The sequence below is a fragment of the Eubalaena glacialis genome, chromosome 7, assembly GCF_028564815.1.
Source record: "Eubalaena glacialis isolate mEubGla1 chromosome 7, mEubGla1.1.hap2.+ XY, whole genome shotgun sequence".
Classification (NCBI taxonomy): domain Eukaryota; kingdom Metazoa; phylum Chordata; class Mammalia; order Artiodactyla; family Balaenidae; genus Eubalaena; species Eubalaena glacialis.
The window spans coordinates 13966573-13991804 of NC_083722.1; the positions used below are offsets into that span (position 1 = coordinate 13966573).

At 41.3% G+C, this 25232-nt stretch overlaps 1 protein-coding gene across 1 annotated transcript in view; it reads right to left on the minus strand.

Moving 5' to 3' along the window:
- The window catches only part of KIF13A (kinesin family member 13A), a 212360-nt gene that overhangs the window by 122964 nt on the left and 64164 nt on the right, over window positions 1-25232 (minus strand).

The window sequence follows — 25232 nt, forward strand, 5'->3', positions numbered from 1 at the left end:
CTTTGAAAAATACTCTAATCAATATGGGATTTTTTTCCCCAATTAAAAACCACGGTTTAGATGACAATTTTCACATATTTCATCCCTGAATAAAAATTTAAAAGCAAGTTACATCCTTCCTTATCACCAACAACATATGCATTTTTTATCATTCATTTTTTGCATTCAAAAATGACTGAAACTGCATCCAGAAAAAACTCGGAAAAGGAAATAGTTTTCAAAGTAACAAACCATTAGGCTTACTTGCTTTGTAAATGTTTTGATCGTATACAAAATTGAGCTGAACTATGATTTTTATGGTATGTGATCCTATCACAGGGTCTTGGCCTTCTTGATGTGGTTATTCTTAATCAACCTCCAATATCATCAATTCAGAAACTGCAAAATTATTGTTAAATAGAAATGGGGGAATTTTTCCTGTGGCCTTAATACTTCTTCACAGGGAATAGAATCATGAGAATAAGAAATGGATTTTCCAGATTGGAGAGGAGAAGATGGCGGAAGAGTAAGACGCGGAGATCACCTTCCTCCCCACAGATACATCAGAAATACATCTACACGTGGAACTGCTCCTATAGAACACCCACTGAACGCTGGCAGAAGACCTCAGACCTCCCAAAAGGCAAGAAATGGATTTTCCAGGGCAGAGGGCACGGAAACCAAAAGGTACAGGCAAAAACAGCATGGTGTTCTTTCTCCATCATTGTGTCTAACACTCCTCACAGAACCTTGAGGGCCCCAAATAAAACCCAGAGCTCAGAATCAAGGAAAGAAACTCCATGGATTCCACAATCAGGTAGGTAACTCTAACCTTTAAATCTAGGGAAAGAAAATGATGACATTTCTTATGATGAAGATAAAAAATTATCTTCTTGAAATTCCATAAATTAGCTAAAAAGTAAATGAGTCCTTATGTCATGACCCCAGGAAGGCACAATAGGAATGTGATTTTTGTCTTCAGGTTTTAGAAACTTTCTAGAAAAACTGGTATCTCTGGCTGGTATTAAGCAAGTCTCAACATTCTGTGCTTCTGTCCTTTAAAACAAGATAAACATTTATAGATGTTGTTATAAAATTGCATGAGTGTTTTTAATTCTAAGAAAGCCATGGGTCTTTGCTCTGTGCATAAAACTTGAGGTTTCTGCCAAGAAAATGTCCTTAAGTGGAACAACTGCTCTAGAAGGCATCTGCTCTGAGCAGGTAGAACAATGATGAAAACCTCACGCACAGTACTTTTGACAACGCCTTCTCTTATTTTGCTTGCCTGATTTTTTAAAAGCCATTTAAATCACAGCTTTATTTAACAGGGTAAAGAAAAACCACTTGACTTGGCTTGCGATAAGGCAACCATATGAAACAGCATGGGCCAAATTAATAAAATATACGCTTCGCATTTAGGCTACAATGAACCAAGTAATCTAATGGGGGTAGAACATGCTAACAGAAATCCCAGGGATTTCTCCAGGGTTCTCGTGTGTTTCAGGACTGTACAATAACTGTCACCAGCGGCACAGAACAAGTGCTGGTTTGTAGCCAGTAGTACACTGACCTCCTTCGCTGTCCAATAATAGAGTTATCCTTTCTTTATTGACATTTCAATACAGGTTTCTTTATTCCTATCAGGAAACCAGTCCTATTTCAACATTTTAAGTACTTTGTAAGTGTATTCCTCTCTCTTAGAAAGATAGCACATAATATGGGAATGCCAATGTAATTCTGCTACCTTCTTTTGTGTTTCTAAGGATGGTTTGTTAAGAATAAAGGGAGACTGGGATGCATGGGAAAAAGGCAAGCCACTAAGTGAAACTGCCACTACCCAAATTACTCATCGTTTAGTTTAGAACAAGGATCCTGGCTACAGAAGGAAAAGTAGGTCATTTAGTTTATCACAACTGTACTTCATTAATTGGTAAACAAACATTTCTTGAGGTTTGAATTAGGTGATAAGCAACTAAGTTATCCTAATTCAGAACCATAGTTTACCACCCCAATCCCCAGAGGCTATATATCATTTTTTGGGGCCTGTGAAGAAAAATTTTTCCAACATGAGTAATACTGATACTACAACCAAATATGGCTTGCTATCCTTTGGGAAAAAAACAACTAATGTGATATTGCAATGTAAAGATAAAAATTCTCACACATGTATCTATGAAAGAAAATAAATAATATAAAAATCTATCAGAAACATAATCAATATTAGATACATTTTTTTTTTTAAGTTACAGCCTTTGTTGATTATATCAACAAAGTCTTATCAACGAAGAGTTCCGTCTAACTCTGTTAGGTCCAGCCTATTGCTGATACCTGCGTGGCTCACTTAGAGAAAGAGGCGATATTCCTGGCTAACAAACATCCAATGAACTACAAAGAACATCCCTTTGCAAAACACCAAAGGTTCCTTCCTCTCCCAGGACAAGCAAGTTGATGGATCTCTTCAAGGTCACCCACACTGTGTGCATTTCTCACACAACTCATGTAATTTCCATGCCTTTCACCCCCTTCTGCCCGATAGAATTTTCTCCTCTCCAACATCCAGCTCAAGGCTCCACTCTCTCAATTCCTCATCAATTGTTTGAGAGCACCTTGGCCTTCACTACCTCTGATACCTCAGGATTCCTATGGTCAACAAAACAGCTTAGCACTCACGAGCACACATAAAGTCCTGTAGCCTTCAGTGATTCTGTCTGAATTGGAATCTTGTGTATACCTAAGACCTAAACCCCTTGAAAGCAGAGGCTATGCCACATGCTACTTGCATGATCTCAGTCCCCAGTGCCACATATTTATGTAGAACTGAAATCATTATAAGAACTCAGAAGTAATTTTTTACATTAATGGGTCAAACATAATCTAGATGTGAGGATTTTCTTCCACCACCCCCTCAATCCCACAATTCCAAAATTTGGGGGCAAGATTTTTTCTTTTTTTTTTTGGCCATGCCACATGGCTTGTGGGATCTTAGTTCCCCAACCAGGGATCAAACCTGGGAATTCCCACGGGGGCAAGATTGCTTGCATTTAATAGCAGAGAAGATGTCAAGGATTGTCAGAAAATGTAGACTGTTTCCAATGTCTTATTTTAAAATAATTATTTCTCTAGATCAGCATTTCGTACAGAGAAGTTCAATGGGATGCCAACAAGGGTCAAGCCCTCAAAACCTTCGGAGGTCAACTAGGTTCAGAAATGCAGGTTCAGTTTGATGAGATGAGAGGAGACACACACACATGGAAATGGGGCTGTAAAGATAAGCTGGATGTATATCAGGCCAGGTCTTGAAATGAGCCATCAGTACTTAATTTAGTAGATAGTACAAACCTGAAAAGTTTAACAAGAGAGTGAAATAAATAAGGCAGTATAAATAGCATATTGCAATGACAGCAATCCTATATAGCTGTCGTTCTTTCCTCACACCTCACACTGAAAGATTTCTGGGACAAGGAGTCTTTTGTCCATTATTTACAGCCTATTGACTACAGTGAGCTACTTACAAGTTAGATGGCCAAAGACCCTGATGTCCACAAGCCCTAACCCCAGTCAGTGCTTCAAGAGACATGAATGATCAGTGACTTCTTCTGAAACAGAAAGTTCTCTTCCATGTGCTAACGATGTTATTGATTGATGGTTGGAAACTGTGACAACCTATATCACAAAGATATAGAGCTAAATGACATTTGACTCCTGGAGATTACTCTAAGGACATATACTTTATAAAGCCCTTGATTTTCACTTCCCACTTGGAGAGCTAAACATTGGGTCACAACAGAGTCCAAGTAATCCTGTTAACCAGCAAGCGTCTACTGAGTACCGATTCCTACACAGCATATCACAGGTGCTTTGAGGGATATTAGAGGAATGAGGCATGATCTGTGACCTCAAGAAGCTTAACACCTTGTAACAGAGACAGATACATACGTGAATAACTAATATCAAGTGGGCTGTGATGAGTGTCAAAGCACAGAAAGAAACAAAGAGCCATATTCAGTCAACAAATGTTTAAACACATACTGTGTGCTGCTCTGTTGAGGTACAAAAATAAATTAGACATGCTGCCTTTCAGACAACAATAAATGGAACTTATACACACTCTGTGATGTGCAGAGACGCCCCAAAGAGGGAAATATGAACTGGGAAAGAAGAGAAGTTTCTCAGACAGGGAAATCTAGAAGGCTGAATAGAGGCACCCAGCTGACAGGGTGAAGAAATGGCATCCCAATAGGGAGAACCGTGTGTGCAAAAAGCATCGGAGTACACAGCTCTCGTCGTAGGACCAGAGCATCGTAGGACTGTTCTGTCACCGAGTTCAGTAGTTCGTCCACAGAAAGAGACAGTGGGACACAGGATGATACAGGGTTGGGATCTGGTTGGATAGGTGGGTATAAAGGTTCATCTTCAATGACGATTGATTAACTTTAGTTTGAAGATAAGTTTATATACTTGTATACCAACAAATGAACATATTCATATATTTAAAACATATAACAAGCACTTCTATGAGTTATAAAAAGCAGATGGGGTTACATATTTTGAAGAGCCTCTGAAACCAACCACAAGAAGAATGCAAATGCCAAAAACATTAAATTCCATGACAAAGCCTGGTTTTAAAACCTTAAAAAAGAGGTATTAGAGTCAGCAGGTTATAAAGCTTATATGAAGCTACAGCAAAATTTTCTGAACACTGATGAAGCTGATTCTTTTTTTTTAACTTTTTATTTTATATTGGAGTATAGCTGATTAACAATGTTGTGATTTTTCAGGTGCACAGCAAAGCGACTCAGCCATACATATACATGTATCCATTCTCCCCCAGACTCCCCTCCCATCCAGGCTGCCCCATAACACTTAGCAGAGTTCCCTGGGCTATACAGTAGGTCTTTGTTGGTTATCCTTTTTAAATAGGAAGCTGATTCATTTAAGGGGAAATGTTACCAACCAGAGCAGACCAATATATCTAGTTTGCTTGGAAGAGTATGTCCTCTGGAATCTACTGGGTTTAAGGTATGTTTAATATTGTTTTCCTCCTAACCTCCTATTTTCTAGAAGACTTTGATTTTTCTACCTATGAATTTTTCTGACGGTGGTGCTTTCCAAGAACTCAAATCCCTGTGGTTGGACAGAGGCTGATATGGTCCAAGGGGAAGATCCAATAGAGCACAGGTTGGGTCGAGAAGGAAGTCAAGTCGGGAGGAGAATGACAGACTGGGAGAAAACAGCAAGAAAGAAACTCGTGGTCTGGATAAAGTGAAAGAGCAAAGGTGGTGTAGTGGTAGCAAGAGAAGATGTTGCAGTCAATGGCTGAGGTGTAATATTTCAGAACGGTAAACTCTAAGCTGGTCATAGCAGTATGTCTGTGAAATGGAATGGACGATCATCACTTTAATTAATAACTAACACTTACGGAGCTCTAACTATATTTTCCTGTTAGTTCTACCTGATTTTACTCATTTAACATATTTGATAACCCTATAAAGTTCCCTTTATTATTTTTTTTCAGATGAAAAATACTGGGTGTAAGGTACAGAGATGGCATGACTTACTCAAAGTCACACAGTTAATTGGCAGCAGGGCCATGATTCAAACCCAGGTTGTCTCTGGCTGTAGAGCCCCCTCCCCTCCCCCCCCCCCGACTCATAACAGCTACAGTATATTGCCTCTTTTGAGTCTAGAAGATTTTAGTGAAAGCTCTTTGAGCCTAGGCTAGGGTCCTGGATAGCAATCCATGTGAATGTTCAATGATGCGGCTCATCTGTGTCCATATGGGTCATCCACGTGGTTAATGACATCAATTAGCTCTGTGTCGAGGTCCTTCAGGAATGTGTAGGAGAATCTCAAAGGAGGAATGGCTTTTACATGCAAGAGAGGAATGGCTGCTCCATGGCAGTGTAGAGTCAGAAGAAGGTGGCAAACTACCACTTTCCCTGGGGGAGCAGAAAATTGAGCACCCCTGGAGAGGGCTATGAATAAAGCCACAAAAATGTGTATGTAGATGTGCTGGGAGCAAACGTCAGGCAGAGAAGAGCAAAACAAAGTTGGAGGGTACAGGGTATGCTCAGGGAGCAGCAGGTACACAGAGGGGATTGAGAACAATCAAGTAGAAATAACAGACAGCAACCAAAGCACAGAGGGCACTGAGTGCCACTCAGACTTTGACTTCTCCCAGAAGCAATTGTTATGGATGGTTTGTGCAACGAGGGTAACATGGCCAGATGTGTTTTAAGAGGGTGTGATCGAGGCCACACCATCTACAGAGTCAGCAGTGAGATGTACTGGTGACCCTCTACTTGGCAACGACCGCAGCCTGTGTGGTGTGTCAGTGGCACCGAGGCAAAGGCAAGAGAAAAAGTAGGATGGAAAGGAGAGAGCAAACACATGATTTGAAGGAAGATTGTGTAAAATGTGTTGACTGACGTGCCCCACCACCTGACCTCCCCTCTACATCTGCAAGGATGGAACCACCGCTGCGTGGTGTGGAATGACTTCTTACGGTCCTTCCGTTGCAGACCTTGGAGCCACCCTGATGAGATGAATGAAGGAACAAATGGCTTCAAATTATCTTCATATTTTATGTTGTTGAGTTTAAAAATTCCAAATGCATCTGCAATTAAAAAACCCAATCATTCCAATATTCCTTCAGTGTGAACTGCTTCTTTTAAAAACGTACCACTCCATTTAACTTGCTCTCATTTTCAATAAAACTCAAAAAGAAAAACTGAACTAAATTGATACCGGAGTGGAAAGACTTATGGTTTAATTTTGGGGGGGGGGTATATTTTGGACTACATCTTTCTGGCATAACTACATTTGGCTGGAATTTCTGCAAGAAGTAAGACAGGATAGTGGTGAAGATTTAAGGATTAGGAGCCAAACAACTCTAGCTCTGCCATCAGCTAGCCATGTTGACTTGGGGCACATTTATGTGACCCCTCTGAGCCTCAGTTTCTGTGTTTATAAAATGGGGAAAGAAGGGGAGTTCCCTGGTGGCCTAGTGGTTAGGGTTTGATGCTTTCACTGTGGAGGTCCGGGTTCGATTCCTGGTTGGGGAACCATCCTGCATGCCATGCAGCGTGGCCAAAATCCAAAAAATAAATAAAAATAAATTTAAAAAAATAAAATGAGTCTAGAAAAGCACCCCTTCAGGACCACACTCAGTGGCCAGGATAATGCTACACACCACTGGTGCATAGTTATCGTTCAATAAATGTTAGATGCTATTGTTGGTGCTACAACAAACAGCCCTCCTGGATAATGAATGCAAAATGTTAACATAGCTCCAACTAATTTCATCTAGGAAAAAGTTACTGGGAGCTGAAGAACAAGAGCGCTTTCTTTTGGCAATAGAGAAAATTTATGTTCATAAAAATGAAGACAAACATGATGTTTAAAATACGCTCTTCAAGGACTTCCCTGGTGGCGCAGTGGTTAAGAATCTGCCTGCCAATGCAAGGCATCTGGGTTCGAGCCCTGGTCCGGGAGGATCCCACATGCCATGGAGCAACTAAGCCCGTGCACCACAACTACTGAGCCTGCACTCTAGAGCCCGTGAACCACAACTACTGAGCCCGCGTGCCACACTAAAGCCCACGCGCCTAGGGCCCGTGCTCCGCAACAAAGAGAAGCCACCGCAATGAGAAGCCCGCGCACCGCAACGGAGAGTAGCCCCCGCTCGCCGCAACTAGAGAAAGCCCGTGTGCACAGCAATGAAGACCCAACACAGCCAAAAATAAATAAATGAATAAATAATAAATAAATTTAAAAAAAAAAACCTCTTCAAACAAGGACAGCTGAATGTCGACCATTGTTGGAACGCCGCCAACGGATATATGGATGGTCTTATACGCTTTAAAAAAAGTTCAAAATGTTTTGATGTTCAGAAATGAGTTTTAGAGGAAAAAAAAGAATACTCCAGCATAAAAGTGAATACAAAATATTCTGAGTCTCGAGTGTCCTTGCTGGGAAGACAGGAATGACTGAGGGGGTCAGCAGCAATGAGGACCACCTGGGAGCAACAGAGCGACAGCCCAGGACTGGGAGGAGACCCCCGGCCCAGAAAGGTGCCTTGCATTCTATTTCCTGCAGTGACAGCATATCTTAAAGGGATGTATAATAGTAAAATCTTTAGGGAAAAAACGCTCACTATGTTGTCAATGACACAGTGATTTCTGGCTATGACAGCACTTCTAAAACAGGGGTTTTTTTCCCTTAAGGAAAAAAAAAGGTTTTTAAGAAAACACGTATAATAAAGGAAGGAAAAGAATAGAAAGAAAAAACAAACCTTGGAAATAATGAGATAAACATATATGAAGTTGAACACCCTTATAAGAACTAAACTAGGATATTAATTTTTTTTTTTTAGCAAAGAGCCAAGAGCAGGTGCATGATGGCCAACACTTCAGCATACATCATCGGGCTGATCTCACTTGACATCTGGCCCCATGCACTGCTATACCCATGACAGCTGACAAAGTGACCACAGGGATAATGATTTAATTTTAAAGGTAGCCTTTATTTTAAAATGACCTAGTATTTTAAAATTTGTCATTTATTTTCTCAGTCTGAAGCTGAATAATCTAGAAGTACTATTTCTGGACTTGGAAAGCTGGCATTAAAAAAAGGTCAGGACAGGAATAAAGACGCAGATATAGAAAATGGACTTGAGGACATGGGGAGGGGGAAGGGGAAGCTGGGACGAAGTGAGAGAGTAGCACTGACATACATACACTACTAAGTGTAGGACAGATAGCTAGAGGGAAGCAGCTGCATAGCACAGGGAGATAAGCTTGGTGCTTTGTGACCTCCTAGAGGGGTGGGATAGGGAGGGTGGGAGGGAGACGCAAGAAGGAGGGGATATGGGGATATATGTATGCATACAGCTGATTCACTTTGTTATACAGCAGAAACTAACACAACATTGTAAAGCGATTATACTCCAATAAAGATGTTAAAAAAAAAAAAAAGGTCAGGGGTCAGCATTAGAAACACAACCCAAAGGAGCCAACAGGTTTTGGCCCTTTCCCAAAATAACACCTTGAATTTTCAGCTGAGTACCAAAGCACAGAACTGCATTACCAAAGTAAGATATGCCCTACAGGCCACAAAGAACATTTATAGTTTGAAAGCTTCACTACTGTAGTCCACTGAAATGAACAGCGAGACAAGGTGATTTAAAAAAAAAAAAAAAAAAGTGCCGTTTTGTTAGTCTTCGTCAAAAACATTTTCTGCTATCATCAAGAAGAACACAATTAAAAAATGCTGGCAAAGGTGTGGAGAAAAGGGAACCCTCCAACACTGTTAGTGGGAATTAAACTGGTGCAGTCACTGTGGAAAACAGTATGGAGGTTTCTCAAAAAACTAAAAATAGTACTACCTTATGACCCAGCAATTCCACTCCTGGGTATATGTCTGAAAAAAAACAAAAACACTAATTCGGAAAGATACATGCACCCCAATGTTTATGGCAGCATTATTTACAATTGCCAAGATAAGGAAGCAACCTAAGTGATCATCAACAGATGAATGGATAAAGAAGATGTGGTGCTATATGTACAATGAACTGCTACTCAGCCATAAAAAAGAATGAAATGTTGCCATTTGCAACAACATGGATGGACTTGGAGGGTATTATGCTGAGTGAAGTAAGTCAGACAGAGAAAGACAAATACTGTATGATATCACTTATATGTGGAATCTAAAAAATAAACAAACTAGTGAATATAACTAAAAAGAAACAGAGTCACAGATATAGAGAACAAACTAGTGGTTACCAGTGGGGAGAGGGAAAGCGGGGAAGGGCAAGAGAGGGGTAGGGATTAAGAGGTACAAACTACTATGTATAAAATAAATAAGCTGCAAGGATATATTTTACAACACAGGGAATATAGCCAATATTTTATAACTATAAATGAAACACAACCTCTAAAAATTGCGAATCACTATGCTGTACACCTGAAATTTATATAATATTATATATCAACTATACCGCAATTTAAAAAACCTGCGTTTTAAAAATATATGAATAGCAGTAATAAAAATTTTTTAATCACAAAAACATTTTTCTGCAATAAAGATGTATCAACTTTATTACAGAAGCAAGAAACTTCTGAAATAAAGTGAATAAGAGCAAAGTCTTAGAATTCCCACTGGAGGTTTTCTAATCACTTCAAGTTTTAGAAATTAATTTTATTATTTTACAACTCTGATGATCCCCCAAAAATGTTCAAGGGTTGTAAGAATGTATAAATATAATACAGTAAAATTCCATTTTTAAAAATCATCATTTTTGGGCTTCCCTGGTGGCGCAGTGGTTGAGAGTCTGCCTGCCAATGCAGGGGACACGGGTTCGAGCCCTGGTCTGGGAAGATCCCACATGCCGCGGAGCAAATGGGCCCGTGAGCCACAGCTACTGAGCCTGCGCGTCTGGAGCCTGTGCTCCGCAACGGGAGGCCGCGACAGTGAGAGGCCCGCGCACCGCGATGAAGAGTGGCCCCCACTTGCCGCAACTAGAGAAAGCCCTCGCGCAGAAACGAGGACCCAACACACCCAAAAATAAATAAATTAATTAATAAAAAAATAAAATAAAATAAAATAAATCATCATTTTTTTCCTGCACAGATATACAATCTCTCTGCCACCCAGCAAAACTCAAGTTTTAAAGACATAGGCCATACCACCTCCACTGACTAGGCAGGGAGACACAGTGATGACCGTCTACTTGAAATTGACTGAAGCCCTCTTGGTGTGCATCAAATGGCTTGCAAATAATTTGTATTCAGTGAGCTCTGGTTAAAGGACCCAATCAGCCAATCAGTGAGTTACCAATCTCTCCTAATATCAGGTTTATTCTACTATGACACTAATAACTACAAATATACTTCTAATAAAAATTTTGTAGGCTAAAATTATTTTTCTTAATAAAAAATTTAATGTCATTCAGGTTGAGCCTGAACTCTAAATACCCCAACCTCAGAGGTGGGGAGAGGGATTGGAGGTTGAACCAATCACCAAAGGCCAATGATTTAATCACTCATGCCTACATAATGAAACCTTCATAAAAATGCTAACAGATGAGTTTCAGAGAGCTTCCGGGCTGCTGAACACCTGGAGGTGCTGGGAGGGTGTGGTACCCAGAGAGGGCACAGAAGCTCTGCACCACTTCCCACACACCTCATCCCACGCATCTTCTCCATCTGGCTGTTCCTGAATTGTACCCTTTTACAATAAACCAATAATCTAATAAGTAAACTGTTTTCCTGAGTTCTGTGAGCCACTGTAGCGAATTATCAAACCCAAGGAGGGGGCTGTGGGAACCTCATATTTATAGCCCAGCAGTCAAAAGCACAAGTAACAACCTGGGAACTGTAAATGGCATCCAAGGGTGGGGTGGGGGGGCAGCCTTGTGGGACTGAGCCCTTAACTTGTGGGATGTGATGCTAACTCCAGGCAGACAGTGTCAGAATTGGACTGAACTGTAGGACATCCCGCTGGTGTCTGCAGAGAATTGGCGAAGTGGTTGGTGTGGGAAAACCCCTGCACATTTGGTGGCCAAAAGTATTGAAAGTAGTAAAACAGATTTTCCCCTTTACAGTGGTTACTATCTGGGCGAAATCTGGAAACATCACCCAGCCCCTCACTCCTCACATTGTAGTTTGAGGGTTGGTGACAGGCAGTCCATGTTACAAATGGTGGCAGACCAGTTTGTTACTGGTCCTGGAGGAGGTAAGAATCTGTTCCAAGGTCCTGGCCAGTCTCACCTTCCTTTAGAGGTAAAATGCCACAATGCCTCGCTCCTCCGACATTTACAAAAGTATCCATCCATCCATGATGGATTGGAATTAAAAAGGAAAAAGAAACGATCCTTCTGAAAGTTTTTTTTTTAGCATTGCTGCCCAGAAGCCAAGTAGAAGTTTTGTAAGAAACTTTCATTTCTACATAATGAACTGGTTAATAAAAAAAGATTGCTACAGTAAAATGCAAAACTTGAGTGGAATACATGAGCATATCCTCAGTAACTATTAACCCAACATAATGATGTTCATTCAGTATATATATATTTTAAAATTAAAATGGGTACACAAAGCGAACAGAATGTTTAGCAAGCTATGTGGCATTATTTTACTTAATTACTATCCACTGATAATAGCTTCCCTGCCTTTTCTTTCCCTAATATTGTCAAGGAAAATACCTGAATTGCTCCCCCTAAGGAAACACAGCCAACTACAGCTGTGGGTGTCAGGCCTCTGAGAAGCCCCTGGTGGTCTCCGTGGAGCGTCCTCCAAGCCACTGCACGGAGCTCCAGTCTCTCAACGCCACGGCTGCAATTCCCAGTGGCACGGGGGAGCCTGGCAAGAACTCACACTAGATGAACCAAAACAAAGTTGAGCAGAGAAAACATGGCTCTTGTGCAATTTTCTTGCTGTGGCTTCAAAAGTACCATGCAGCGAAGCACTCAAAAAAAAAAAAAAAAAAAAAAAAAAAAACAGCAAAGCAGCAGTAAGCAGCAATGCTTGATTTTAAATCTAGAATTAAGCACCTCTGTGAGGCCATTCTCAGGCTAGTTCTCGGCTGCTACTACTAGACAGGACCCCAATTAATATACTGTTTGGAAGAACAATACACTTAGCTATCTGGTTTTACTCGTATTTCCAGGATTAATTTTCCACTTATGTGAGAGTCTGTACCTTGATAGCATATACTTATGATACCATGCTTATAATTACATAAACAATATTTACATTTTCTACATGAGGGAGTCAAAACCAAACATCACGCTACATGCACCAGCTTCACGAAAGCAGCAGTATCAGCTGAACAGTAGAGACAGATAACAGCCTTTTATGAGAGCCAGTCCAGGGAGGAGCTTCAAGATGGCAGAAGAGTAAGACACGGAGATCACCTTCCTCCCCACAAATACATCAGAAATACGTCTACATGTGGAGCAACTCCTACAGGGCAATACTGAACGCTGGCAGAAGACCTCAGACCTCCCAAAAGGTAAGAAACTCCCCACGTACCTGGGTAGGGAAAAGAAAAAAGAAAAAACAGAGACAAAAGAATAGGGACGGGACCTGCACCAGTGGGAGGGAGTTGTGAAGGAGGAAAGGTTTCCACACACTAGGAGCCCCTTCGCGGGCGGAGACTGCGGGTGGCGGAGGGGGAGAAGCTTCGGAGCCACGGAGGAAAGCGCAGCCACAGGGGTGCGGAGGGCAGAGCGGAGAGATTCCCGCACAGAGGAGCGGTGACCAGCACTCACCAGCCCAAGAGGCTTGTCTGCTCACCCGCCGGCCAGGGCGGGCGGGGGCTGGGAGCTGAGGCTCGGGCTTCGGTCGGATCGCAGGGAGAGGACTGGGGTGGGCAGCGTGAACACAGCCTGAAGGGGTTAGTGCGCCATGGCTACCCGAGAGGGACACCGGGAAAGGTCTGGAGCTGCAGAAGAGGAAAGGAACTTTTTCTTACCTCTTTGTTTCCTGGTGCGCGAGGAGAGGGGATTCAGAGCGCCGCTTAAACGAGCTCCAGAGATGGGCGCGAGCCGCGGCTATCAGCACGGACCCCAGAGACAGGCATGAGACGCTAAGGCTGCTGCTGCCGCCACCAGGAAGCCTGTGTGCAAGCCCAGGTCACTCTCCACACCTCCCCTCCCGGGAGCCTGTGCAGCCCGCCACTGCCAGGTTCCCGTGACCCAGGGACAACTTCCCCGGGAGAACGCACGGCGCCTAAGGCTGGTGCAACGTCAAGCTGGCCTCTGCCGCCGCAGGCTCGCCCTGCCTCCGTACCCCTCCCTCCCCACGGCCTGAGTGAGCCAGAGCCCCCGAATCAGCTGCTACTTTAACCCCGTCCTGTCTGGGCGAAGAACAGACGCCCTCAGGCGACCTACACGCAGAGGCGGGTCCAAATCCAAAGGTGAACCCCAGGAGCTGTGCGAACAAAGAAGAGAAAGGGAAATCTCTCCCAGCAGCCTCAGGAGCAGCGGATTAAATCTCCACAATCAAAATGATGTACCTGCATCTGTGGAATACCTGAATAGACAACGAACCATCCCAAATTGAGGGGGTGGACTTCAGGAGCAATGATACAGATATATTTTTCCCTTTTTCTCTTTTTGTGAGTGTGTATGTGTATGCTTCTGCGTGTGATTTTGTCTGTATAGCTTTGCTTTTACCATTTGTCCTAGGGTTCTGTCTGGTTTTTTTGTTTGTTTTTTACTTAAAAATTTTTTTTCTTTAATAATTATTTTTTATTTAAATAACTTTATTTTATTTTATTTTATTTTATTTTATACTCTTCTTTCTTTCTTTCTTTCTTTTCTCCCTTTTATTCTGAGCCGTGTGGTGGACAGACTCTTGGTGCCCCAGCCAGGCGTCAGGGCTGTGCCACTGAGGTGGGAGAGCCAAGTTCAGGACACTGGTCCACAAGAGACCTCCCAGCTCCACGTAATATCAAATGGCGAAAATCTCCCAGAGATCTCCATCTCAACGCCAAGACCCAGCTCCACTCAATGACCAGCAAGCTACAGTGCTGGACACCCTATGCCAAACAACTAGCAAGACAGGAACACAACCTCATCCATTAGCAGAGAGGCTGCCTAAAATCATAATAAGGCCACAGACACCCCAAAACACACCACCAGACGTGGACCTGCCCACCAGAAAGACAAGATCCAGCCTCATCCACCAGAACACAGGCAGCAGTCCCCTCCACCAGGAAGCCTACACAACACACGGAACCAACCTTACCCACTGGGGGCAGACACCAAAAACAGCGGGAACTACGAACCTGCAGCCTGTGAAAAGGAGACCCCAAACACAGTAAGTTAAGCAAAATGAGAAGACAGAGAAACACACAGCAGATGAAGGAGCAAGGCAAAAACCCACCAGACATAACAAATGAAGAGGAAATAGGCAGTCTACCTGAAAAAGAATTCAGAATATAATAGTAACAATGATCCAAAATCTTGGAGATGGAATGGAGAAAATACAAGAAACGTTTAACAAGGATCTAGAAGAACTAAAGAAAAAACAAACAGTGATGAACAACAAAATAAATGAAATTAAATATTCTCTAGAAGGGATCAATAGCAGAATAACTGAGGCAGAAGAACGGATAAGTGACCTGGAAGATAAAATAGTGGAAATAACTACTGCAGGGCAGAATAAAAAAAAAAGAATGAAAAGAACTGAGGACAGTCTCAGAGACCTCTGGGACAACATTAAACGCACCAACATTCGAATTACAGGGGTCCCAGAAGAAGAAGAGAAAAAAAAAGGGACTGAGAAAATATTTGAAGAGATTATATTTGAAAACTTCCCTAATATGGGAAAGGAAATAGTTAATCAAGTCCAGGAAGCACAGAGAGTCCCATACAGGATAAATCCAAGGAGAAACATGCCAAGACACATATTAATCAGGTTAATTAATATTAACTTATGGGAATCCCCATAAGGTTAACAGCTGATCTTTCAGCAGAAACTCTGCAAGACAGAAGGGAGTGGCAGGACATATTTAAAGTGATGAAGGAGAAAAACCTACAACCAAGATTACTCTACCCAGCAAGGATCTCATTCAGATTTGACGGAGAACTTAAAACCTTTACAGACAAGCAAAAGCTAAGAGAATTCAGCACCACCACACCAGCTTTACAACAAATGCTAAAGGAACTTCCTTAGGCAGAAAACACAAGAGAAGGAAAAGACCTACAATAATAAACCCAAAACAATTAAGAAAATGGTAATAGGAACATACATATCAATAATTACCTTAAATGTAAATGGATTAAATGCTCCCACCAAAAGACAAAGACTGGCTGAATGGATACAAAAACAAGACCCATATATATGCTGTCTACAAGAGACCCACTTCAGACCTAGGGACACATACAGACTGAAATTGAGGGGATTTAAAAAGATATTCCATGCAAATGGAAATCAAAAGAAAGCTGGAGTAGCAAGTCTCATATCAGACAAAATAGACTTTAAAATAAAGACTATTACAAGAGACAAAGAAGGACACTACATAATGATCAAGGGATCAATCCAAGAAGAAGATATAACAATTGTAAATATTTATGCACCCAACACTGGAGCACCTCAATATGTAAGGCAAATACTAACAGCCATGAAAGGGGTAATCGACAGTAACACAATCATAGTAGGGGACTTTAACACCCCACTTTCACCAATGGGCAGATCATCCAAAATAAAAATAAATCAGGAAACACAAGCTTTAAATGATACATTAAACAAGATGGACTTAATTGATATTTATAGGACATTCCATCCAAAAACAACAGAATACACATTCTTCTCAAGTGCTCATGGAACATTCTCCAGGATAGATCATATCTTAGGTCACAAATCAAGCCCTGGTAAATTTAAGAAAATTGAAATCGTATCAAGTATCTTTTCCGACCACAACGCTATGAGACTAGATATCAATTACAGGAAAAAAATCTGTAAAAAATACAAACACATGAAGGCTAAACAATACAGTACTTAATAACCAAGAGATCACTGAAGAAGTCAAAGAGGAAATCAAAAAATACCTAGAAACAAATGACAATGAAAACACAATGACCCAAAACCTATGGGATGGAGCAAAAGCAGTTCTAAGAGGGAAGTTTATAGCAATACAATCCTACCTTAAGAAACAAGAAACATCTCAAATAAACAACCTAAACTTACACCTAAAGCAATTAGAGAAAGAAGAACAAAAAAATCCCAAAGTTAGCAGAAGGAAAGAAATCATAAAGAGCAGATCAGAAATGAATGAAAAAGAAATGAAGGAAATGATAGCAAAGATCAATAAAACTAAAAGCTGGTTCTTTGAGAAGATAAACAAAATGATAAACCATTAGCCAGATTTATCAAGAAAAAAAGAGAGAAGACTCAAATCAATAGAATTAGAAATGAAAAAGAAGAAGTAACAACTGACACTGCAGAAATACAAAGGATCATGAGAGATTACTACAAGCAACTATATGCCAATAAAATGGACAAATTTTTAGAAATGCACAGCCTTCCGAGACTGAACCAGGAAGAAACAGAAAATATGAACAGACCAATCACAAGCACTGAAATTGAAACTGTGATTAAAAATCTTCCAACAAACAAAAGCCCAGGACCAGATGGCTTCACAGGCGAATTCTATCAAACATTTAGAGAAGAGCTTAACACCTATCCTTCTCAAACTCTTCCAAAATATAGCAGAGGGAGAAACACTCCTAAACTCATTCTACGAGGCCACCATCACCCTGATACCAAAACCAGACAAAGATGTCACAAGGAAAGAAAACTACAGGCCAATATCACTGATGAACATAGATGCAAAAATCCTCAACAAAATACTAGCAAACAGAATCCAACAGCACATTAAAAGGATCATACACTATGATCAAGTGGGGTGTATCCCAGGAATGCAAGGATTCTTCAATATACGCAAATCAATCAACGTGATACACCATATTAACAAATTGAAGGAGAAACACCATATGATCATCTCAACAGAAGCAGAGAAAGCTTTCGACAAAATTCAACACCCATTTATGATAAAAACCCTCCAGAAAGTAGGCAGAGAGGGAACTTACCTCAACATAATAAAGGCCATATATGACAAACCCACAGCCAACATCATCCTCAATGGTGAAAAAGAAACCATTTCCACTAAGATCAGGAACAAGACAAGGTTACCCACTCTCACCACTATTATTCAACATAGTTTTGGAAGTGTTAGCCACAGCAATCAGAGAAGAAAAAGAAATAAAAGGAATCCAAATCGGAAAAGAAGAAGTAAAGCTGTCACTGTTTGCAGATGACATGATACTATACATAGAGAATCCTAAAGATGCTACCAGAAAACTACTAGAGCTAATCAATGAATTTGGCAAAGTAGCAGTATACAAAATTCATGCACAGAAATCTCTTCATTCCTATACACTAATGATGAAAAATCTGAAAGTGAAATTAAGAAAACACTCCCATTTACCACTGCAACAAAAAGAATAAAATATCTAGGTATAAACCTACTTAAGGAGACAAAAGACCTGTATGCAGAAAATTATAAGACACTGATGAAAGAAATTAAAGATGATACAAATAGATGGGGAGATATACCATGTTCTTGGATTGGAACAATCAACATTGTGAAAATGACTCTACTACCCAAAGCAATCTACAGATTCAATGCAATCCCTATCAAAGTACCACTGGCATTTTTCACAGAACTAGAACAAAAAATTTCACAATTTGTATGGAAACACAAAAGACTCCAAATAGCCAAAGCAATCTTGAGAAAGAAAAACGGAGCTGGAGGAATCAGGCTCCCTGACTTCAGACTATACTACAAAGCTACAGTGATCAAGACAGTATGGTACTGGCACAAAAACAGAAATATAGATCAATGGAACAGGATAGAAAGCCCAGAGATAAACCCACGCACATATGGTCACCTTATCTTTGATAAAGGAGGCAAGAATATACAGTGGAGAAAAGACAGCCTCTTCAATAAGTGGTGCTGGGAAAACTGGACAGCTACATGTAAAAGAATGAAATTAGAACACTCCCTAACACCATACACAAAAATAAACTCAAAATGGATTAAAGACCTAAATGTAAGGCTAGATACCATCAAACTCTTAGAGGAAAACATAGGCAGAACACTCTATGACATAAATCATAGCAAGATCCTTTCTGACCCACCTCCTAGAGAAATGGAAATAAAAACAAAAATCAACAAATGAGACCTAATGAAACTTAAAACCTTTTGCACAGCAAAGGAAACCACAAACAAGACGAAAAGCCAACCCTCAGAATGAGAGAAAATATTTGCAAATGAAGCAACTGACAAAGGATTAATCTCCAAAACATACAATCAACTCAGGCAGCTCAATATCAAAAAAACAAACAACCCAATCCAAAAATGGGCAGAAGACCTAAATAGACATTTCTCCAAAGAAGATATACAGATTGCCAACAAACACAGGAAAGAATGCTCAACATCATTAATCATTAGAGAAATGCAAATCAATACTACAATGAGATATCATCTCACACTGGTCAGAATGGCCATCATCAAAACATCTACAAACAATAAATGCTGGAGAGGGTGTGGAGAAAAGGGAACCCTCTTGCACTGTTGGTGGGAATGTAAATTGATACAGCCACTATGGAGAACAGTATGGAGGTTCCTGAAAAAAGTAAAAATAGAACTACCATACAACCCAGCAATCCCACTACTGGGCATATACCCTGAGAAAACCATAATTCAAAAAGAGTCATGTACCAAAATGTTCATTGCAGCTCTATTTACAATAGCCAGGACATGGAAGCAACCTAAGTGTCCATCAACAGATGAATGGATAAAGAAGACGTGGCACATATATACAATGGAATATTACTCAGCCATTAGAAAGGAATGAAACTGAGTTATTTGTAGTGCGGTGGATGGACCTAGAGACTGTCATACAGAGTGAATAAGTCAGAAAGAGGGAAAAAAATACTGTATGCTAACACATATATATGGAATCTAAAAAAAAAAAAACAGAAAAAAGAAATGGTCAGAAGAACCTAGGGGCAAGAAGGGAATAAAGATGCAGACCTACTAGAGAATGGACTTGAGGATATGGGGAGGGGGAAGGGTAAGCTGGGACAAAGTGAGAGAGTGGCATGGACATATATACACTACCAAACGTAAAATATATAGGTAGTGGGAATCAGCCGCATAGCACAAGGAGATCAGCTCGGTGCTTTGTGACCACCTAGAGGGGTGGGATAGGGACGATGGGAGGGAGGGAGATGCAAAAGGGAAGAGATATGGGGACATATGTATATGTATAACTGATTCACTTCATTATAAAGCAGAAACTAACACACCATTGTAAAGCAATTATACTCTAATAAAAATGTTTTTAAAAAAAAAAAAAAGAAAAAAAAAAAAAAAAAAGAGGGAGCCAGTCCAGCATTGTGCCTAAGAGCAGGGATGCAGAAACCAGACTGCAGGGGTTCTGTTCTTGCCTCCACCACTTTCCACCACTTTCAGCCGTTTATTTTACCTATAATCTCCTTCTTTCCATCTGCCACAGAAACAGCTGTGATGCTGACGCCAGACGCTTGTGGACTTTGAGAGCCTGCAGGACCCACCTCCCTGAGGGCTGTGAGGTCAAGACACGCTGACTCAGCAGCCCACATGGGCTGTAAGACGTCTTGCAGAGCCATTAAACTTCAAAGTCACACTGAGTTGAATCATGAAGGCAGGAAACTTACAATTCAACCTTCATTGTGGACGGCAAACTAGGAACAGTTTGATTCTAGAGCCCAGGTATATCTAAAAACATTCAAGGCAGGAACCATGGATCAATATTAAATTATATCCAACCACAGCACAAAAAAGAAATGACGTATCAAGCCAGGAAAAGACATGGAAGAACCTTAAATGCATATTACTAAGTGAAAGAAGCCAACCTGAAAAGGCTCCATACTGTATAATTTCAACTATATGACATTCTGGAAAAGGCAAAACTATGGACACAGTAAAAAGATGGGTAGGTGCCTGAGTTTGGGAGGATGGGAAGGGATGAATAGGCAGAGCACAGAGGATTTTTAGGGCAATGAAAATATCCTGTATGGTACAATAATGGATATATGTCATTATACATTTGTCCAAATACATACAATGTACAACACCAAGAGTGAACCCTACCTAATGTAAACTACGGACTTTGGGTAATTATGATGTGTCAGTGTAGGTTGATCAACCGTAACAAATGTACTGTTCTAGTGAAGGATGTTGATCATGGGGAGGCTATGTATGAGTAGAGTCAGTGGGTATATAGGAAATCTCTACCTTCCTCTCAGTTTTGCTGGGAACCTCAAATGGCTCTAATAAAAGTTTTTATTAAAAAAGATGTTTTTAAGCTAAGCAAAAAATAAACAAATAAACCCTCTCAAAAACAAAACAAAACAAAAGACAAAATAATACCACTTAACCACACTCCACATGTAATCTCCCTACAATGCCGGTCACCATCCCAGAGCAGAATCGACTACAGGCAAGTCTGAGACCAATTCATGAAAGTTTAGGATTATTAACACAAGGCTGTAATCATACTACCGATTCTCTGAGGACAGCTGCTGCTTTCCTGTATTATATGTATTACGCCCGCACCACTGAACAGCATTTTCTTTGCATGTACTATTTACATGGTTAAAAAAACAAATCTTTTACCCACTAGGCAAACTCACACATGAACCCAGTGAAGACCATTATGATGGAATTCTTGAGAATTAAATGTTCTCCTCCAAACTGTAAAAAAAAAAACTTATTATTTGTGGAAGATGTTTAGAGATTCCAGACAACAAGAAAGTCCAAGTAAATTAAGTGAAGAACATGTCTTTAGTCTACATGAGCATGCGAGATACAAACAAGAAGCATTAAGGTTCGCAGATCCTCCTGATAGAACTCTGAGAATTATCAGTAAAGGAGCGATAGTAGTACTGCATTCACAACTTACTTCTCTCCTTCAGAAGGCATCAAGAAAAAAGGGGGAAATCTGTTAGACTAAACTCATCATCTCAATTGGAACAAGCCATTAATAAAGCCATTATTACTAATCCAGATCTTGAATGGGTCAGATCAACCTCAAATAGAAAGACAAAATGCTCCACAGCTGGACACGGGACCCATCCCCTCACAGAGCTGCCACTGGGCCTGGTGATGCTGTCCCCAAGGCCACCAGAGACTGATTCTAGAGCACTTTCCTCCTGTACTTTACTCTATGAGAAGGAGGGAGAACAAGGAGGTAATGATGTTATTGAGCATATTCTGGCCATTACACGATTCTTGACACCTTATCTTATTCACTCAATCCTCCCCACAACAAGAGGTGGAATTTATTAGCCCCATTTCTCAGATGAGTAAACAGCCTACAAGACTAAGCAAATGGCAAAGCTAGGATTAAGACCAGGCAAAACTAGGATTAGGATCTTTTTGGTGTATTCCTTTAACCCCACATCTAACCTTGCAACCAGAATGATCTTTTGAAAATAAATTTCCTACCATTCTCCTGGTTTAATACCCTGCAATAACTCCCTGTTGCACTTGGAATGTCAACAAATTCCTTAATGTCATCTATAGGATTTGGCCTCTGTTCACTTTTCCCACCTTCCATCTCCTCCTTTCTAACCACTGTGAACTCGTAAAACTCTTCTCTGACTCAGAGCCACCACCTATGCTGCTCTGCCAGGAATGTCCTCTCCCCTGGTTCTTTTTCATACTAGACATGACTGCCACCTCCCCAGAGAGGCCTTCCCTGACTGCCCCATCTTGAACTCCCTTGCTATTCACTATCAGTTTTCCTCATGGCACCCATCATACTTTGTCAGTGTTGTGCTTTATTGTCTGTCTTGTCCACTTAAAGCTGAGCTACACCAGGACTGCACCCGGGTCTGCTTTGCTCATGACCACCTACCCCACACCTGGCACTTGATAAGCATTTGGCCTGGTCACAGACACCTGTCTCTTCCCACTCTGAGTGCCCCCCAGGCAGAGGCTGGGTCACCATCGTCCTGGTTCTGTCCTGCCCAGTTTGCACAGTGCTTGCTACACAGGACAGAATACATGTTTACTGAAGAAACAAACACACGCATAAAAAATAACCTCAGAACTACATCCCAAAAGAACGCAGATATCCCACAAGGCCATTTATGATGGTCATACTCGAAAGGCAGCCTATTTTTATACAAGTAACTGGGTACATTTATTTTACTACTGCAGAAAAGTGACTGCTTTGTTTTGGTTAACGACTAATTTGAAAGTCCTCTTAATAAGGATATGCTTACTGGCTTATTTATTGGATTACTCGACAGCTCTTAGAGTTGCAGGTATTGATTCTGGGTGTCAGTGGGCATGTGTGTCAGATAAACTGGCTGGACTGTACGTTCTCTGGGGCCGCTTTCCCAAAGGTGAGAGGTGCCCTCCAAAGGAAGCATTCGCATCCCAGGGCATCTGCACAGAAGCTCCCTCTGCCTGGGGTGCCCTCCCTCCTCGCGGCCTGCTCCCCTCGGGGAAGCCTTCTTTAACTCCCGTGTTAGTGCTGTTGCTGCCGGCACCACCTCACCTAGTCGGCCTCATATTACTCGGCTCTTTTCCTCACAGTACCTTTCACCATTTTAAACCATCTCCTTTACCTGGTTACTTATCTACAGACCTTCTCCCCTGGATCTAACAGTTATAAGATCCACGGAAATAAGGGCTTCCCTCTATCTTGTTCCTAGTGCCTAGAACATTGTCAGGCACCAGATTAATAAATATCTGTTAAGTGAATGAATGGATATATGAAGTCCGTGGCTCTCATCTCTAGGTTACTAGTACCATTTGAGACAAAGTGATGTTTCCCTGAGTAACTCCACTCTTTGAGGTTTGTCTGAAAACCAATCAAATATATATGCAGTGTTATGTTTTTACAAATGCTTTATTAGGGGAAATTTCAAACACATACAAATGCAGAGGGAATAGTATAATACAGCATCACGCAACATCACACCACATCCATCGTATAACAAGAGAATACAATGAACCCATCCTCAACAAGTATCCATACATGGCCAGCCTTGTGCAGATAAGGAATAGCTAATGCTCCTGAGATAAGGCTATTAGAGAATTTCAAAAGTTATATTAATGTCCGAGCCAAGGTGGATTCATATTCAGTTTTGGGAAACAAACAAGTAGATTATAAACTTCCAAAGGGCTCATCTAGGTTTTACACGGTACTAAGGATAGGAAGCACTCCTTTCCCCAAGGACCTCAGTCCTCCTGTATCCAGATGAAAGCCTATGAGCACCAGAAAGAGATGTTCGACAGCCCCAAGGGGTCAGCCACACCTCTACTCCTGCTGTAGGGGACTAGGCGTTCATTCTGGGGCTGCTGTACTCACTCCCATTCGACCTGCCCTGTTATCTAGTCTTCCAGCACACAGCAGGCAGGACAGCCACCGTCCAAGGCTAAGAAGGGAGGCGACAGCAGGATTGGTCTCCTGACAACCCAACACTGTGACAAGAGATGGGAAGCTCAGAGCAACCCAAGCTCCTTTCATCACACGGACAATAATAGCTGCTCATGATCACGTCCAGTCACCTCTGGCCTCTGCTCAAGACAGAGGGGAAAACAGAGCAAAATGGTTAAGGTCTGGCATTCGAAGGAATAAGTGTCAGTTATCTGGAAATTTTACTTATCAGCAGGGAGAGCTGAAAATATTTTTATCAGAATAAGAAATATTTTAGATAAGGATTATACCCAATTTTCAGTTATTCAGAATTGAGCTTCTCTGGGCTTCCCTGGTGGCACAGTGCTTAAGAATCCACCTGCCAATGCAGGGGACACGGGTTCTATCCCTGGTCCGGGAAGATCCCACATGCCACGGAGCAACTAAGCCCGTGCACCACAACTACTGAGCCTGCACTCTAGAGCCCGTGAGCCACAACTACTGAAGCCTGCGCGCCTAGAGCCCGTGCTCCACAACAGGAGAAGCCACCGCAATGAGGAGCCCGCACACCGCAACGAAGAGTAGCACCCGCTCGCCGCAACTAGAGGAAGCCCACGCGCAGCAACGAAGACCCAACACAGCCATAAATAAACAAACAAACAAATAAATAAATAAATAAAATGTCTAAGAATTGAGCTAGCTTCTCTGCTTTTGGTTTTCGTATTTTGGTTGAAGAGGTGTAATTAGATGCAGTTTTCATTTCAGTCTCCGTCTCTTTTATATGTTCAAGGCCAAGAGAACATAGAACAGTAACCAACAGAAGAAAACATACTCCTGACGAGGCCCCAAATAAAATCTACCTAATGTGCCCAAATCAGCAGACCTTGTACCTGTCATAAAACAAGTCTTTAAAAAAAAGATAACTCAGTGTCCTTCGCATCATCATCTTCACTTCTCCCCACTCACCAAAAAGGGGGGGAGGGAGGGACAGAGGAACAGAGGGAGGGAGGGAGGGAGGGAGGGAGGGAGGGAGGGAGGAAGGAAGGTAGAAAACTTTTTTGTTTACAATCATTGGGGAGATCAATCATTTTCATCAGTGTTTTCATACACAAAATCGTTCTTTGCCTGGAGACATTTACAAAAAGATAATTTTGGTTTGGGCCCTTTTTGTTACTCTGCTACTTTCGTAGAATATAATTCCAAGGGCAATGAATATCCTTTAAAAGCTGAGACCTTATTCTTCTCGTCAATTTACAAAACTCCTTCTTTG